At 42.8% G+C, this 14,293-nt stretch overlaps 1 protein-coding gene and 1 long non-coding RNA gene across 7 annotated transcripts in view; both read left to right on the top strand.

The window, feature by feature from the left end:
- LOC116035679 (receptor-type tyrosine-protein phosphatase U-like) overlaps positions 1 to 14,293 on the top strand; it is a 237,639-nt gene that overhangs the window by 45,686 nt on the left and 177,660 nt on the right. The window lies entirely within an intron of this gene.
- On the top strand, positions 906 to 13,972 carry LOC118493305. The gene is made up of 3 exons (XR_004895296.1): positions 906 to 965; positions 4,309 to 4,313; positions 13,963 to 13,972. It is a non-coding gene; the product is annotated as an uncharacterized LOC118493305 (long non-coding RNA).

Below are 14,293 nucleotides of genomic sequence, written 5' to 3'. Positions count from 1 at the left end.
AATGCATTGTGACTGGCTGAGTTGGTCTGGGGAAACGACTCGTGTAGTGCTGTTGGGTGTTTTTTCTCTCTTGTTCAAACCAAAGCATGGATTGAAAACCATATTCCACTGAATTCTTTACATAGTGGATGCAAAATAGTAACACCGTTGCCTGCTTTCTATTAACCCTATGGTGTATTTACAGGGAAATTAGCTGCTTTGCGGTGCATGTGTCACAAGATGACCTGTGTAGTGCCCTATCATTGGTCAGGCTGTTCTCATGAACCATTCGTACATATAGCTACGAAAAGTAATGCACTGTAATCTGTACGTATACCACGTATTTATTACTGTATGCACCACAATAACTGCCACTGTATAAGACCGTGCAGAGCCCTGCAGGGAAGAGGTTGGGGTTGGATGGATGGGTCCTAAAACACAGGGCTTTCAAGCAGGGGGGGGCGGAGACCTTTGAACCTCTCCTGTTTTCCCTAGTTCCCTGTTCCCTATAAAAGGCTGCTGTTAATGTTCGGTACCGAAACCGACCGAATGTGAGGGAAATTTCGGGGCCTCATTTCAGTGCTACTGAAATTCCTGCTCTGCCGTCTGATGAGGGTAAGGGTTAGGGATAGTAAACGGAAGGTACAGGCAACGAAAGCATCGCTGCCCATTACGCTGGTTAACATTACACTTGGCAGCAGGTAACATTAGCGTACCGTTAGAAAGAAGCTGGCTTAAATGCCGTTAAAATGCTAAAAGCTAAATGGTCCGTATGTGTGACTGTATTTCACTGGAAAGGATTCCAACACTGGGACGTACAGTCTGCAGCTAAAGACACAGAGGAGAATAGCTGCTACCAGTCACCATGGTTACTGCCACGGATGTCTGAGAAGCAACACCCACGGGACTTGATGGTGCGTTCAATTGCAGCTCGTAAGCTCATGCTGCATTCAAGTGCACCTCAAGAAACTCAGGCTGTTGTTGTTGTTGTTGTGAAAACCTTTCTGCCATCTTGTGGTTCTTCTTTGTTGTTTATGAGTACGGATGTTGCCGGTATGAGAATAAAACCAAACGACACCCAACCCTAGTTAGGCTACAGAGAACATTAAACCTCGGTGACATCTCTCCATTTAGACCCACTGTCAGTTGTACTCATAACTAATACCTGGTTATAACCTCTTTCTCAATTTAATATGCTCAGGGTTTATTTTTTTGATAAAACCTTTCTTGGTCTTATATGACCTGTAGCTTATTGTGTCTAATTCTAGTTAATCATAGCACATTTTAGATGGATGGTGCTGTATGTTAGTTAGTCATTATGTTAACTTGATGACTCATCTCTATTGTCACACTACATTTACCATTATTCCATAATTGCCACTTTGTCTTCTTTTTCAGCAAAGGTAACCTATTCGCTTAAATGCTTAAGCAGACCAAAAGAAGCACATATGCTCACACGGCAGCTTCATTAAGTGACATTTGTTTCTCATTAAGCTCAAAAGTTACAGATGTTACAGCTTGAAAAAAATACAAGGTGCATGAATATTCATTCAAAGAGTAAATTCAATCTATTCGTTTGCAGTTTTTGGCCTGAAACTTGCCTTGTGTGGCGCCTTTCGAATAAAGAGGAGCATTTAGAGGTTTTTTTTTGTTGTTGAAGAAAATGAACGCTTTCTACTTTATTTCTTTTCTTCTCTCTCCCTTCCAGCTTTCCTCTTCAGAAATCAAGGTTAGCTCTAAATAACTGCAGGCATTATTTCCCCATCTGCTGGAACTAAGCAGCTAAAAAAAAAGTCTACTAAAAGATTGAAGTGCAATTATGTCTGCGTCTTGGACATTTGGGTAATAATTATTTCTCCTAATAATGGACAGCACTCTCACAGCTAAGCCTCTTATTACGAGGGCTCATTTAAATGTGTATGGTGTTGAAGGAAGTGCTGCTCCTAATGTGATGTAAAGCCTCTTGTTACCGAATTCCACTTTGTGCTTCCGTGTCTTACACTTCTTCCATGTGCAGCTGAGTGCTGTCACCTTGTGCTGCTAGCAGAAGGGTGCTCGATGCATCCTCAGCAGAAGCGGGAGGAAAAATAAAAAGTGAGAGCAGAAGACAGAAGGGCTTAGAAAAGGGAGTAAACGATGCCACCGGAAGGAAAGGATCAAGTGTTCCACAGGGCGTCTGAATCAAAGCCCTCTCTTCTCTCTTCTGCAAAGTGAGAGGGGAGGTGTGAGCTGTAATTAAGTCGAGGCAAAGACAGTGTGACTCTCTCCGAGGAGCACTGATCTCTTTCAAAAAGAGGCTCTCTTCGCCATGTTTACAGTGCCCTATTATGCCTTTAGCATATTGTTTGTGTGCACAAATGTGAGTGCACGTGCGTGCTGATTTTTAAGTGCTATTGTGGTAATAGCTGCCTTTTGGGCTTGTGTATTTTGTTTAACTTTTTGACAGTTTTGGATTTCAGAGTGGCAGCGTTTTTTTGCACATGCTCAGTACATTAAAGTTCGGAACAGTACCAGGTGACTCTCTCTTTAGCCTCCGCAGAGAGTGCTGAATTATTTGGCTCTGATGCAACAAGGTGCTCAGAACACAAATCGTCCTCTATGGTGACTCCATAACAGCACACAGTTCCTTGAAACATTTTGGCATCACAATCATGCAAACCTTTCAAAATGATATAGAAATGGCTATTCGTGGGGCTACCTAGCTGGGTAGAGTGTGCGCCCCAAGTAGTCGGAGTCCTTGGCAGCGGCCCAGGTTCCAACCCACGGCCCTTTGCTGCAAGTTATCTCCTCTTTCTCTCCCCCCCATTTCCTGTCATTCATAGCAGCTGCTAAAACAATAATCTTAAAAAAAACGATCGCAATGTTGAAAAACCAGCGGCCAAACTGTGTTCAGTAAAATTTACATCATTTGGACAATGTTTTCTGTTCGTGTCCTTGCACTTGGGAGCGAAGCTGGAGCAAACAACACTGTTCTGCTAACAAGGAGAGGGCACAACATGCACAAACGGTCTATATTTACTCATTTCTTCTCTATAATTTCACTTAAAACTGAAACTAAAGTTAAATACAATGAGAAAAAAAATTGTCAGTATTTAATTTACACAGGAACATACAAAAATAGCCTTATTTTATTTCATATAGAATATTTATTCATATAATTACTAGAAAACACGCTATATCGTTATCGAGATATGGAATGAGCTAGAAGATTTTCTCACCCATCCCTATGGCAACCACTGGCCAATACCGGTGTTTCATACTTGCTGATATTGGCTCATCAAAGACATATTGCTGTCGGCCAACAGATACAAAGACATTGCTCTACATGTATGCTTGTAGTTAGTGTCAATTTTAGTGTTTCCACTGGAGAGCACTGAAAAGTAAAATGACCCGCACAGCACAAACAGTATCTCGGTCACTGTTGCTTAATGAGTACATTTGAGGAATCATCTGAAATGGGTTTTTTTAATGTTATGCAAAAATGAAAATTGACTGATATATATTGGATTTATTTTCTTTCCAACATTAATATCACATCTGCCTCAAAAACAGCATCACTGGGGCCTTAATGGGGCCCATAATGTATCAGTAATAAGAGTGTATATAATAGTAAAACACTCACAAGAGCCATTCTTCTGAATTGTGAGGATCCGGTCAGAAAGTTAGGAAGTCTTCGGCCCTGCAGCACACTGTTTGCATACACGGGGAGGTGTGCTACTGTAAAGGGTGTTGTCTAGCAGTTTGTGTGTTGGAATAGGGACAGCAGGGAGGCTGTGCAGTCAGAGCCCCGTCTCAGTAACGGAGGTCAGGGCTCAATAGCTGGAGCACCCAGGGGACCAGCAGCAGCAGCAGGGTTGGGGCCTGTGGAGCTCTGAGGACAGGGGAGAGGGGGAGGGTTGTCATCTGGACCCCTGCATCATATCTAGACATGTTCCAATACCAATTTTCCCTTCCCGATACCGATTCAGATACCAGAAGTTGCGTACTTGGCAGATTCCGAGTACAAATCGGATACCAGTGCATTAAAATAAAAAGTATACATATATAGTTTTTAAACTACTACTAACTCTAGACAATATAGTGTGCAGTAACTCCTAAATAATTTTGATTACTCACTGACGTCCAGTGATCACCTTGCATCACTTTCCAGCAGTTCCAGTTTGGCTGCTTTCTCCGTGTCGTACAGGCTGTGTATGCGTGCGTGAAACTACTGTCCCCCTCGACGGCAATGTATAAGACTGGTCAGAACATGCCAAACGTCGTCTTTAAGACCCGAGTCTTCTACGATGCTGACAGGTCTGCAGTTAGTTGCCACCCATTTTGCAAGAGCAGTAGTAATTTTTTTTGGGATTTGGTTTCATCTGCAGGTCGGCGAGTAGCACTCTCCAAAATAGTGCTTTGCCTGAGCCTGCTAGCATCAACCTGAGTCACGTTAACTGTACGACTATGCTTAGCTCGTAGGTGGTAGCTCAAGCTTGACGTGCTTCTGTGATATATTAATTCAACTTTACACAATGTGCATATGGCTTTCGACCCGTCTGGGAGTTTTGGAAAATAAAAAGCGCCATTCAGAATTTCGTTGCTGCTCTCTTCCTCCATCATGCCTGCAGCCTGCAGCCTGCAGCAGCAGGATGTGTTACGAGGAAGTATGGCAAAGTGCGGCAAAGGGTCAAAATAGTAGCCTGTTAGGCACGACGCAAAGCCGAGTGAAGTGAAAATAAATTAATAAATGAAAAAAAATAATGCGTTATGGTCGGCCTTTAATCGCATAACGCGTTAATGCTGACAGCCCTAAAAAGAACATGAATAAACTACTTAAAAGTAGATTTTGTTTTTCAGGGCTAAATTAGTATCGGATCGGTGCGTAGACTAGCATACTTACCGATACCATCATTTTATGAGAGGCATTTCAGATACTGGTATCGGTAGGGGAACAACTCTAATCGTATCGCTTGGTATTCTGGGCACTTTCCCTTGCCTATTTGATTTTTCTTTGTAAAACATGTAAAAATTAATAATAAATGGCTCACTGAGAGTCCTGTTCTTGTGGCCGACCCCCCCACGGTGAATACCAGGAGTGTGTGCATGACATATTCTGCGCTCAGCATGAGGAAGAAAGGCGCCAATAAATAACCATCACAGTCTTGCTGCAGTAGAGCTGTTTCTTCATTTGGGGTTTCACATGACTGAGTTCATTCTGCTCCGAGCAATTCCAAGCATTCATTTTTTTCACCATTTGATTGTATGGAAATCAACATCAAAGCTGCCGGGGCGGTTGGTTGTCATGACATCATGCAATCAGACATGTTGTGTAAATCTATGCACGCCATTACCATAACTGCAAATAACATGCAGCAGATGGATGCAGGCTATTTTGGAGCCCTCTTTTTTTTTTAAGTGATCAGGATCGGATGGTTGATTTTAAAGTGGAGAAGCACCTCAGCAAATCACATTTTTTAAGCCCATTCATTAATATGTCGCTTCTAATTGGCAAGGAAGAATTTGAGCGTGGAGACAGCAATTATTTCCAATATGAATACATTACCACTGAACGGCGATGTAAAGCTTTCAACCAATGCATTTAGGTCACTCCTGACATGAATATTCCACTGTCGCAGGGGACATAAAAGACTTGACATAACCACTTAAAGTGGCTTTCCGCGAGATGGGGAAAAAGTGTCTCCTCCAGCACTCTTGATTACATTTTTATATATAACAGAAGTTTGAGCGTATGTGTCATTTTCCTCCCTTTCTCAATCAGTGAAGAGACCCAGTGCTGTAATGCAGGTGCTAAAGGAAAGAAAAAGCCCTCAGTCTTCTTAATTAGGCTGATTTGAGCCTCGTTGAACAAGGTCTGTTTTTGTTCATCAACGTCTATTCATGCACCCCTCTCCTCATGACATCTCTAACAATAGCATTAACTGGCTAAGCAGTGGGGATTGCGGGAGATGGAGCTCCGTCATTGATGTCTCTGTGAAGGGGGGAAATGGAAAGATTAAATGAGAAATGAAAGAAGAGAGCCTGGCCTAATGAAAAGTGCCTGCTTTGTCCGCAGCGAGTGCTTTGTGGTTATCTTTTCCAACTAAATAAACAGCTTGCAGAAGAATTTATACAGCGTCACCACGCTGACAAAGGGTGAAGTATATCTCTTACCCAGGAGCCCTTTCTCTCTGCAGCTATCTATTTTCTATCTGGCTTGCTGGTATATCATGCAGCCGACCCTTTAATCTCTCTGTACACGGACCAGTTCATCTGTGCTGCAGTGTCGGCTCAGGTTAGACTGATACTTGGGGAACAAAACTGTGGAAAGACAGATTTTCCATCCGTTTCTAAACAGGAAACTAGTTAAATTTAAACCACATTAGGTAATCAATGACCTTTAACTGTAGCAAATTCCTATCCAGTTCTCTGGTGCAACTCATTTAGCTGCATGTGTCAATAACCCTATCAACCACTGCAGGTATAGACCGTGGTTACTCTGTGCTACGGGGCATTAACAATCTATCTATTACCTTCCCTAAAGATACTGGCAGATGTTAAAGAGCGTTATTGGCCTCTGAAAGTACTGGCCTTGGCTGACCCCGGCTACTGGGATTTTTTTTTCTGAGTTGCAGTTAGGGACTGGAACCATCATGGACCGGTAATAAAACAATTTCACACAACAGCATATGCCCTCCAGTGCCAATTTTGCCTAACCAACCCGAGTGTGCAGAATGCAGTTAGAGGGAAAAGGTAGGTAGATAGATTTTTACCTTGTCCTTTCATGTTGGCTTCTGCCTTATGTCTATTAACAGATATCTGCATATGAATACAAAATATGTAGGCAACGTCAGTAGATTTTGGATTGGCTTCCGTTTTACTCCAAGTAGTATTGACCTATCACATTTGAGCAGGCTTTGGTTGCATGCAGGTAAATAGTCGTGTGAAAAGCAAAAGAGGCGGAACACAGCCCATTTCGAAACGCATCAGCTATCATCAGACGCCGATTTATCTTTTTCAAACATGCGTCTGCGTTCATATGCAGAGATATCTGTTTATAGAAATTAGCCAGGACCTAAAAGACCTAGATAATTTATCGACTTGGACTGTAAACAATGACCAGCGCATGGAAAAGGAAGTCTTGGCCTGGATATCCGACTGGATACACCGGAACCCCAGCAATATTGGCCCTTGCTTCCAGAGGCTTAATCGCTGTCAGGCCGATAGCCGATAGGTTCCGTGATTGGCTTCTGCCCAATCTAGTGAATCAGAATATGGCTGGTTCGACCAAGATGGTAGGAGAAAGCAGAAAGGATAGAAAGAGGGTGTGCATGAGAAACATGGCTGCAGCTTAGGGGAGGCATAGTTCATCCTCATTTAATGGAGACTTATGGCCAGGTTTGTCTCAGGTTGGACAGACATATAGCAATTACCAGACCATTTACTCTACATTTACAGTATTGTAAAGGTCACAAGAGCACAGTGGTTCAGTCCATCAGTCATAACACGATTGGATATCTCCAGTCAAATCGCCATATCATGATAAACGACTGCAGCTGTAGCTCCGCCAAGTCTATTTTGATCGATCTCCCACACATACGCAGTCTGTTTACTCACGCAGGCTATCATATTCGGCAGTCTCAGTAACATCAGCCACCAAGTTATGTGTCGATTTGCTGATGTTGGCTTTTAGATAACCATGCATGAATAAGGAACCACCCCATAATTACCTGTTTGCATTTCAATACAATTCCACTGATTGCCCCATGTTGCATTGGATGCACGGCCATTATCACACACTGTGGCTGCTACTTATAGCGCTTATAGTATTATAATGAATTATAATATAATATCTTTTAAAAGCCCTTTATTGTAAAGGTTTATTCTTCCATAGACGGTGAGCTTGACAGACCTTTACGTTAGATGCACTGTTCTAGAACACATGTACTAAAGGCTCTCATTATCCACTTATTTTTGTAAAAAAAAGGAAATCTAGTTTATAGCACTTATATGGAAATAGACTGCTTTACAATAAAGGGTGAAATGAAAAGAACACAAATACTTGGAGATAAAATAATGCAACCAGTATAAATACAAAGAACAATGCCAACTTCCGGGTTGGCCTACAAAAATACATCATCCGTGCAGCACTCTATAAAGGCAGGGGGGAAGTAAGTAATGAGTAAAGAATGTAAAAAAATGTCTTATCACAAATGTCACAAACGTTTTATGACAAAGAAAATCAGCTTTGTCAGACCTCAGTGATCCACACAGTGGATTTTGGTGATGTAAACATAACTTCTGTTTTGTTGACTCCAGCGGGCAGCTTTAATGTGGCGTATACATGGTTTTTGTGTGTATGCATCATCTATGCATCTGGCCTTTGGTGTCTGTGATTCAGTTCTAGTCGGTGTATTCATTTATGATCTCAATACAGGCTCAGGTTAAAAAGAATATAATTCAGTGTCACTCTGTGTGACTTTGGTCTGAATACTGCGTATTGCTTTCGGCAGTGTCAATCAATAACCTATACTGGCCGAACCATCTAGTTTACCACGAGTGTTGTTTCTCTGTAATAGAACTACTCCACTCTTTTACCCATTCGTCTTCTTCGCCCCACTCCCTCTTGTCCTCCTTGGTGAGGCTTCTGAAAAAGCAGTGGCTGTTATTAATGGTCTATGAAGCAGTGGTGTTGGGATTATTCTTCTGCTGGCTCACTATTGAGGAGCTGTACAGCTGTGTCTCTCCCCTCCCCCCCCCACCACCACCCACCCCCAAACGTAAGTAAACTTGTCAGGTCTGATGCATTGCCTGCACACGCTCAAATGCAAATCACACAGCAGCGGAGCTTTATCTCAAACCAAACAAAAGCAGCGGCAGAACATCCTGGATCCTCAGTCCCAGCAGAGCCGCTGTGTCTGAGAGGCTCTGATTAAAGCAGTGCCGGCAGAGCTCTGCTGCTGGTTACACAATATTAGCTGCTTTGCCTGTGGAGTTTGCTTTAATGCAATGGGAAGTGAGATTAACAGAGCTGCCATATCAGCACAGGGTGAGATTTTTGTTGGTCAGGTTTCACCCAGTCAAGTTTAAAGTTGCAATCTCGAATATCTCCGTTTCGTTCCCTTTGGCGCTCCACTTATGGCGATAACAGGGAATTGCAGGTGTGTTTTTGGATCTCGCTACCAGAGATCCAAAGCAGTGCCGCCTGTGTGAAATCAGCAATGCTAGCAGAGGCCTGGAAAAAAACAGTACGCCGATTCACACACAAGTGAGTTGAAGAGCGAGTCTTAGCGCCTACCCTCTCTGGCAGACCAACCACTGCTGGGTGATGGGAAACGCGTCACTAACTGTGCGACGCTTGTGATTTTTCCTGGGAATGTCGCCACTAGGGCTGCAACTAACGATTGTTTCATTGTCAATTATTTTCTCGATTAATCGATTAGTTGTTTGGTCTATAAAACATCAGAAAACGGTGAGAAATGTCGATCAGTGTTTTCCAAAGCCCAAGATGACGTCCTCATGTCTCGTTTTGTCCACAATTCAAATATATTCAGTTTACTGTCACAGAGGAGAGAAGGCACTAGAAAATATTCACATTTAAGAAGCTGGAATCAGAGAATTTTGACTTTGACTCAAACGATGCGATTAATTTAATAGTTGACAACTAGTCGATAAATCTTAGTAGCTGTAGTGGCCACAGACACCCAGTTTGTAATACTGCAAATGCAAGGGCTTTCATCAGTGGGGCTGCATCTCATGGCTCTTATTTGATAGCTCCTCGACCACGACTTGGTCCTCTGCTGAACCGGAAGTTGTTCTGTCACTCCTCGGTGAAGGCCGTCTCAAAGCTCTTATTTCTGCCCCAAGGGCCTAGGAGCGAACATCGAGGAGGGATCACAGAGGAGCTATGAGCGAGGATACACGAGAGCAGCCTTCCCCGAAGCCGTGCAGATGAAGGAGTTGCTAACTCCGCCCATACAGCTGAGGAATTCATGTGACGCTTCAGAGGAAAGGACGTCTCATCCCTCTAAAAACACATTTGCTCGTTGCCTCTCTCCTCCCCATGATTTCGCAAGTGGAGGACTCGAGGAGGCAATTTAAGCAACATGAGATGCAGCTGAGTGGGTCATAGGCCCAATCACCATTGTCATCGTTATTTTTGTGATGTAGACGATGTCATCGTCATTCGGCGATAGATACTGACTTAACAGACATCTATTTAAATGAAAATCTATGAGATTATTACTTTAAGTAAGTTTAGTTTTAAGCAAGGGAAGATGAGTGACAACAAGAGTGCTCTGTGTGTGAAGGAAACATTTACATTAGAAATAGTAGTTCACATGCAGGAAAAATCTTTTTTTCCTGAAACATAAGAAAAAAGAGCATCAGTTATGAGAGGCGAAGTCCAAGGGTCTCTCATTAATGGAGGTTTCAGTAGCATTTACAGTTCATGTTCTTTGAATGAGCAGCGAAAGGCAATCTTTCAGACTGGCAGCCATCCATATACTGTATACTGATTTATATTGGTTAGAATCAGCTGCGGCTCTGCCCTGCACTATGTTATCCTTGTAAGAGTAATTGCAAATTAGTTTTTTGTTCAATCTGTACATAGAGTTAAGCCTATCTGAGAGCTCCAAAGGAACCGTGTGATCAATGGAAACCCATCCCCATCTCAGTCTTCTTTGATTACCTCTTGCTGTTTGATACTGTATTGCTTTTTGAGACAAAAAACTCGTTTTCCATGAATCCTCTTGTTGTACCCTTATCTGTGATTTGTTTTCATTATTCCCGCCCTTCTTTGGCTGTGCTCTTTCTCTCTCGTGCTTCTGTTTGAGGGCTCTTCACCCAGCCCACTGGTTCTGTCTTGCCGCTCTAATTCATGTCTCCCTCTCCAGGATAAATGCTATGTAAGAGGCTTGTGTTTTCCTCCCTCTCCATCACTATGTAGACCTATATATGATGTGTCGGCTGCGCAGGCTATTAGTCAGGGCCGTGGTACTCGGTGTATAAGCGGAGTAGGTTGGACAGTTGTACCTGGGGTCCATCACAAGCACTTCAGACTGGTCTACACCATTAATCTCCCTCCAGGGCCTCTTCTGGCTGCTTCACTGCTTTGTGCAGCACAGTTAGTATGCTCCGCTACTTTCTGACTTTGATCCTACACAAACACTGCTAATAGGATTCAATTAACTGGCAGGTATTAGACTCCTGACTGGTTTTCGAAAGGCATCTCTTAAAGTGTCGGTGCACCCAGATCACCAAAGCAAAACACATTTTCACACTTACATCTAGTGGTATCCAGATGTTTTAGTTTCATTTGCCCAGGTGTTGAGGAGATACACCCACACTAACACTATGCCACTTTACACACATATATTGTCATTTTTACCCTGTGTAAATTATTTTTAATAAGTTATAGCATTAGTTTACTGTCCGAGTTTGTTTTTGCACTGTATGTTGAGCCACGTCTAAGACGATTTTCTGTTTTTCTGAATCTAAATCTGAATATCTGTTGAGATTTTTGCCTCCACTGTAATACAATGGAGCGGAATGGAATTTGTAGGGCTAACAGTATTGATACTATAATAATAATAATACCCCCCAATATTTAATTTTCTTTTTTTTTTAACTATTATTTATTCAGGGAAGGTTCACTGAGAGGAAGCCTCTCTTTTGCAGGAACGCCCTGATCACATTCACACAGTTAACATTCATACCTAGAAGCTGCCCAGTACACCACGTCTGATCTGCTGGCCACTGAGCAGCTCCACTGGAGCGGTTTTGGGTTAGGGCCATGCTTAGGGACACCTCAGTGGTGCTTATGACGGAGGGACAAGCGCTGTTCTTGCACCTTCCCAACCCAGATTTATCCTGTCGGTCTGGGGATTGAACTGACTCACAAGTTCTCTTCTCTAACCTTTAGGCCACCACTGCCCAATACCCACCATGAACAGTCTTCACTGGAACTACTTTCTGCATGTCAGAGACAGATATCTCGAAATCCAAATACAATCAACCGTACAACTAAGGGTCAGTTAGAATACTTTCTTAGGGGCGTCCCATTGCCCTAGTGGTCTGAGGCGCACACCATGTAATCTCAACATCCCTGGTTCCATTCTGGCTTGTTGCATGTCACACTCCATGTCCTCTCTTCATGTTTTCTGTCTGGCTCTACTTTAAACTGCCAATAAATGCAAAATACACAATATGTTTTTTGTAATTTGGGTGTACCGACCCTTTAATGGCTTAATCCCCTTAAAAGCCAAGGAGAATCAGGCATTTTAAGCATTTTTTGACGTCTATTTTGATGCTTTTGCTTAAAGACATTAGACATTCAAATAAACATACAGTATGTGACTCATTTTCAGTTCTTCAGTAAGAAAGAATGGGCTTGCGATAATAACGTCTACCTCATAATTTAAGATTGACCATTTTATATAATAAAAAAAATAATTGGGTTTTCCCCTCAGAATTCTGACACATCATGGGGAAGCCTCAGAAACAGTATTTAGACCGTCATTGAGAGGCGTATTAATGAGATTTTTAGCCGTCACATACAGGCTTTGCCGGCTGTTGAGTAAAATCCCCCAACACCACACAGAGGATTTCTCTGATCAGCGCTCTCATATAGAAATAGTAACAAGAAAAACATTTCATTGCATACTTACATGGAATCTGATGAAACACTGCAGCAGATTTAGGATGGGAGCAATAAAGTGACTTGGATATGAACATCTGGAAGTGGATATGGATAGCACAAGTTAATGTCTGGTCGGAAAATACAAGTTGGGTGGGAGTGTCTGCTCGAGGAACAAAGTCTCACTACTTATAATTTCTTCTTTGCCAGGTAAGAAAAAGAGTAGAGAATGTGCTAAAAGTTGAGACAGGACATACCCAACAGAGATAACACATTTGGCAAATTACCCCTCCTACCTTTGAAAGAGGATGGCGACATTTCTTTTTTTCGTCCCTCTTTGTTCTCTTCCTGAGAACAAAGTCAGCTGTGACAGTGGCTCACTAAAGTTATCTCGGGCCCCGTCGTCCACCTCTCTCGCTGTTGCTGCTGCTCTGCATGGTGGCACGTTGCTCGGGGACTGTGCCAAACGGCTCGCTTCTTATAAGCAAATAGCATTCTCAAAGCTGCTTTCTCTCACATTCAACGTATTATGTGGAAATTTGATCAATCTTAGTCCCACTTTGGCTAGAGTCCCTGTTGCTGTGATGAACACTGATAAATAATTTATTTCCACAGTCGTTAAGGCCTGTGTGACATTGACGTATTCATTATAATTTCATTCGTTTTTAAGAAAACATCAAAACGGCATACGGCCTCAGCTAACCACACACACATTCGAAGAAATGCGCACACACACACACACACACACACACACACACACACACACACACACATCAGTAAAAATTCAGCAGAATGCACATGGCTTTTCTAATTACATACACGCACATTTGAGCACTGAGAGGAACGTGTGCGCTAAAAGCAAAGGAAGCTGGGAAGGATGAGTCTTAATGAGGGGAATCAGTGGAACGTGTCTGATGGTGACATTTCTTCCTGGAGCTGGAGGGCTCTCAATGAAAGGCAGGCCTTCACCGTGGGGCTTGCTCCACCACTCAGCCTTCTCATCCTCCGTTAACGGGGCATGGCGCAGCACAACAAGCAGTCCTCACACAGGAGGCAATTAAAACTGTGATCTGCTTACACACCCGGAAACGCTGGCTCGGCTGCAGGCACAGGGGAAGAGGGACGCTCGCTGGTGGTGGGGTGGGGATATTTGTTTGTCAGCAGGAAGGGCAAAAGCGGTGGTCCAAAATTAGCAGTCTTAGTAGTTTATTGCAACATATAATGTTTCTTCAAACTCAAAACGCATACATTATTAAAGAAAACAGATGGAGCTTCTGAACAAAAAGCAACATTGGGGGAGAAGGCCAAACGGGATACTACTAAGTAGAAGCTGACACAGAGTCAGAGTATCTCTTTAACCCCAGCAGCACTGCTGCCAAGCCTTAATGCGATCTGTTAGTGAACAGAGGCCTGGGACCGCACTGGGCTCATGGCGTTTGGAAGTAGATAGGACTTAGTTTGAAGTTAGCTAAAGCTGCGAAAGCAAGAACATGGCTGCTAAAACTATGATTTATTACAACTTGGATTCATTATTTGTTGCTCCACCCATCGGTTCTATCGATTATGATGTCATTGGTTAGTGTTGGGCATTGACCTCGAATTGTTAAAGTGAAACAGCCCCTATTATGCCTTTTTGGACTTTCCCCATCTTTTAGTGTGTATATAGTTTTATAAGTAAGTAATTATAAAGCACCGCCC

The sequence above is a fragment of the Sander lucioperca genome, chromosome 16 (genome assembly GCF_008315115.2).
Source record: "Sander lucioperca isolate FBNREF2018 chromosome 16, SLUC_FBN_1.2, whole genome shotgun sequence".
NCBI classification, from domain to species: Eukaryota; Metazoa; Chordata; class Actinopteri; order Perciformes; family Percidae; genus Sander; species Sander lucioperca.
Note: the sequence above shows the minus strand (reverse complement) of the source record. Positions and strands in the feature narration are given on the sequence as shown.